This window comes from Saimiri boliviensis, chromosome 8 (assembly GCF_048565385.1).
Source record: "Saimiri boliviensis isolate mSaiBol1 chromosome 8, mSaiBol1.pri, whole genome shotgun sequence".
NCBI lineage: Eukaryota > Metazoa > Chordata > Mammalia > Primates > Cebidae > Saimiri > Saimiri boliviensis.
Genome location: NC_133456.1, coordinates 79,177,786 through 79,182,857, shown reverse-complemented (window position 1 = coordinate 79,182,857; position 5,072 = coordinate 79,177,786).

Below are 5,072 nucleotides of genomic sequence, written 5' to 3'. Positions count from 1 at the left end.
ATGCCTGTACTCCTAACACTTTGGGAGGCTGAGGCAGGTGGACCACAAGGTCAGGAGTTCGAGACCAGCCTGGCCAACAAGGTGAAACTCTATCTCTACTAAAAATACAAAAAGTTAGCCAGGCATGGTGGTATGTGCCTGTAGTCACAGCTACTCAGGAGAATGAGGCAGAAGAATTGCTTGAACTTGGGAGGCAGAGGTTGCAGTGAGCAGAGATGGCACCACTGCACTCCAGCCTCGGCAACAGAGTGAGACTCTGTCTTAAAAAGATAAATAAATAAATAAATAAATAACGTTTTCCTCATTGTTTGACTCTTCCTATCATTAAATAGTTCTCTGAAGCTGTTTGATAGCATTTTACTATCAAATAGCAATGCTGTTTCATAGCATTTTATTCATAGTGGAACTGCTTTCAGCATTAAGTTCAATCTTCTCAAACTCTGGTGCTGCTTTATCAACTAAGTTTACGTAATAGTCTAAATCTCTTGTTAATAGTCCACAACATCGTCACCACAAGTAGATTATCTCTTAAGAAACCACTTTCTTTGCTCACCCATAAAAAGCATCTCCTGGTCTGTTCATTTATTTGTCATGAGATTGCAACAATTCAGTCACATCTTCAGACTCCACTTCTGATTCTAGTTCTGTTGCTACTTCCATCACATCTGCAGTGACTTCCTCCACTAAAGTCTGGGACCTCTCTAAGTCATCCTAGAGGGTTGGAATCAGCTTCACCCGAACTCCTGTTAATGTTGATATTTTGGCCTCCTCCCATGAGTCATGAGTGTTCTTTATGACATCCAAAATGGTGAATCCATCTAGATCTTGGCTAACTGCTTGGCACAAAAGGCCTAGCTTTTGGCCTCCTTCAGCTTTCATCATGCCTTCCTCATTAAGCTTAATTTTCTAGCTTTCGATTTAAAGTGAGAGATATGCAACTCTTCCTTCCACTTGAGCACTTACGTGCCATTGTAGGATTACTAAATGAACTATCTTCCATATTGCTGTGTCTCAGGGAATAGTGAGGCCTGAGGTGAGGGAGAGAGATGAGAGGAATGGCTGGTCAGTGGAGTAGTTAGACCAGGCGTCCCCAAACTTTTTACACAGAGGGCCAGTTCACTGTCCCTCAGATCGTTGGAGGGCCGCCACATACTGTGCTCCTCTCACTGACCACCAATGAAAGAGGTGCCCCTTCCTGAAGTGCAGCAGAGGGCCGGATAAATGGCCTCAGGGGGCCGCATGCGGCCCACGGGCCGTAGTTTGGGGGCGCCTGAGTTAGACCATGTACAACCGTTATCAATTAAGTATTCGGTTTTTTCAGGACACATTTGTCACACTCTAAAACAATTATAGAAGCAACATCAATGATCATTGATCACAGAGCACCACAACAAATACAATAATAATGAAAAAGCTTAAAATACTGCTAGAATCATCAGTGTGACACACTCAAAGTGAGCACACACCCTTAGAAAAACGGCACCTACAAACTTCATGCAGGGTTTGCCACAATCTTTTAAATTGTTAAAAATAAATGTGATATAGGGAGGGGAACATAACACACCAGGGCTTGCTTGTTCATGGGGTGGGGGAGCTGGAAGAGGGATAGCAGGGGGTGGGGGGATTGGGAAGGGATAGCACGAGGAGAAATACCTAATGTAGATGAAGGGGAGATGGATGCAGCAAACCACCACGGCGCGTGTATACCTATGTAACAAACCTGCACGTTCTGCACATTTACCCCATATAATAAAAAAAAAATAAATATGATATTTTCAAAATTCAATAAAGGGAAACTCAATAAAATGAGGTATTCTTATGTATGTGTATATATACATATGCACACACATACATATATACATGCACATATATATAATTAAGGACTTGCATCCAGACTATATCAAGAACTGCTATAACTTAATAATAAAAAAGATTATGAAAATACATTAAAATGAGGGGGGCAAAAGGCTTAAACAAAAATATACAAATGGCCAATTAGTATATGAAAAAGTCCTCAACATCATTATTCATTAAGGAAACACAGAGTAAGTTCATAATGTGATACGAATTTCCATGTATTAAATGGCTAAAATTTAAAAGTCCAACACCACCAAGTATCAGTGAGAATAGGCATAAGAACCCATAGGTAATAAAAACTTCACACACTGCTTTTGGAGATATAAAACACTACTATTAGTTTTGGGGAAGGGATAGTGGTTTATAAACATGTATTCACCCTGTAATCAAGTAATTATATTCTTAGTAGTTATGTATGCAATAAAAATGAAGACATAATTTCTATAAGTGACTTACAGAATATTTATATAAGATTTCTTCTTCTTCTTTTTTTTTTTTTTTTAGTGGTTCTAAGGTGCAGAGAGTGTAGTAGGCAGGCAGGAAGGGAAAAGACAGAAGGGAGAAGCTCCCCGATACAGAGACAGGGAGTGGGGTGGTGCAAAGCCAAAAGAGGAAGTCCCCAGCCACGACTGACACCAGCCAGGTGTACAGAGACTGGAGGAGATGGTATCTGATTTCCATATGGCTCAGGGGATTGGTTTGAGTAGGCATGTCATTCATGTACCCCACAAAAAAGCTGGCCCTCCCACCCTGGCCTTTTAATATGCAAATACAGGGCACGATGATGTTCTACGCATATGGGGGTGGCCATGATGCGAGGAATATGTGGAGCAAGGGCAAGAAGGGTCATGGGAATTGCCATGTTGGGTGGACCCAGTTTCTAAAGGCTGGTATTTGCATATTAAACATTGCCACCCTGGCTCTAAGAGCCCGGGCTTAACAAGAAACTTTTCCAAAGATGCTTTAAAAAATGAAACATTTCCAAAGACTTCTTTTCCTCTCTATCTGCCAAAAAGAATTTCTTAATATCTCCTAACAGCCCCACCCATGGAGATATCACACTAATTGCTGTTAGTGGGGGTTGGGAAATGACTCTTTCTGGCTACTTCCTGTTGAAAAAGGATGTCAAATGGGGAACAGCAGCTAGGGCTCCTCCTGGGGTCGATCAAAGTGTCCTCAGAAGAATGGCATGTCCATGTGGGTTGCTTAGTTTGCAGCCCCATTTGGAGTTTGATTGCTTCTAGGTGAGATGAAACAATTTGAGTTATAGTATTGAATATACAGGCTCCAAATATTAATACAAGGCATATCAGCCAGAGAGGGCCTAATCAAGTGGTTAACCAATTCCATGAAGACTGGAATTCATCAAAAAGGGATTTTACCCACCCAGGGCTGAAGCAGGCATTTTCCCCGAGCCTGTTAATAATTTTGATTTGATCTTAAGTACCTGTAGATTTTCCTTTACTTTACTAGAGGTGTTGATCCCAAAGCAGCATGTTTCATTTAAAAGTGCGTCACTAAACACAATAAAAAGTCCTAGCAGACTTAGTGATAGTAAAACTTTTGTGTTTCTTTTTTGTTAGTAACTAGTATCCCGGTTATAAGAATAATCATTATGCAAAATACGACAGCAATGGAAACTCTGCATTCAATATTTTAGCTAGAAGGTGCTAGGGTGTATAACCCTATTGCAAATAGCAGAGTGAATTTAGCAATTTCCACAGGTGTGGTGTCGTAGATAATTTCCATTTAAAATTTTGCTTGCTAAGATTCAGAGTTTTCCTTTGGGTGGCAGTGTCTATGAAATTTCTTGGTTTTATTTTCCCAAGCAAAGAAATCTTTGGGTTATGGGTACCCTATTCACTTTCATCACCTGGCAGAATTTGCAAGATAATTGTCCCGAACTAGCACTAGCATATTTATTCACATTTTTACATTACCCATCTCTTTTTCTCTTTGCCAAACTGCAGAAGGTTACCACTTGATTCATAGGAATAAACAGGGTTAGTCTAAAATGTAGGCAAAAAGCTTTAATGACAAATGTCTGATGAGCTTTGGAGAACAGTTTTTCCCTCCAGTTCTCAATTTTTGGCAAAAACAAATTGTGAATAAACTTTCATCTTATATTTAGCCTGATTATTTGCATGAAGTCAAGTAAGAATGATTATTTCTACACAGGCCTTTTAGATTAATTTGATGAAACTCTGGTCCACAAGGAATTTCAGATAAGACTTTTAAAACCTAGCCCAGCCAGGGGTTTATATCCTCAGACACCTACGAGTTGGGTGATCCTCTCCTCTTGAGATCCCGAGATAAACTCTGAACTTCCAGACCTGTTAGAAAGTGACTTTTTTTTTTTTTAAGTTTTTAAGTGACATTTTTTACTGACTAAAGGTTAGGAACCCTGTGTGAGGACTGTGTAGACTCCGTAGGAGGCCGGTTTTCCCCAAGGGGCTTTTATGGGCTCTGCATGTCAAGCTTGATTCTTTAAAGGGAAACACACTATTTCATTTAGAGTCGGTAATTGGTAATGTCTCTCTTCCTGCTGGGAATGCCGTTTCCCCTATTTCTTTGCCTTGACTATTTTCTCTTTTCTCTTCTGGCCTACTATAGGAGACACATTGCTCATCTCCAAAATTTTCCTCTGCTTGCAGAGCTGCCTGTTTTCGCGGCAGTGAGGGTTTGACTTAGCAGCAATGTAACATCTCTCCACGTGAGGTCAAATACCTCAGTTAAATTTTAGAAAGTTTCTATATACCTTTCAGGGTGGTGAGAAAATCAGCCTCAGTTTCTCTTTACTTGCCTAAGGTCCTGCAACGAAAAGGGAACTTGAAGAGGCCCCAAATAAGGGGGACCCTCCGGTGACTTCCCTGAAAGTTACTTTTTGAATTTTGGGGAACTATTTTCCCTGGACCTGCCCAACATGACTGCAAAAGAAAATAAGGCACTTTTTCTTCAGTTTCAAGATCGAAGGAGTCCCAGTGGAGTGGGGCTCCAGGGGAGTGTGTGTTGAAGAGGATCTGTCACCCGTCCAGAAAGAGAAGTGAGAATAAAAGAGTCCTTTTTGTCTCCTTCCTTTCAGCATCTGATCCAGGATGGAGATGAAAACAGTAGAAGGCGTCCCCCCATCTATTTCCTCTCTGTCCTTCCTGGATTCCCCTGCACCCTTTCAATGTGCAGCCCATGGCGGCAGGCGTGACCCTCCAAGCCATGGC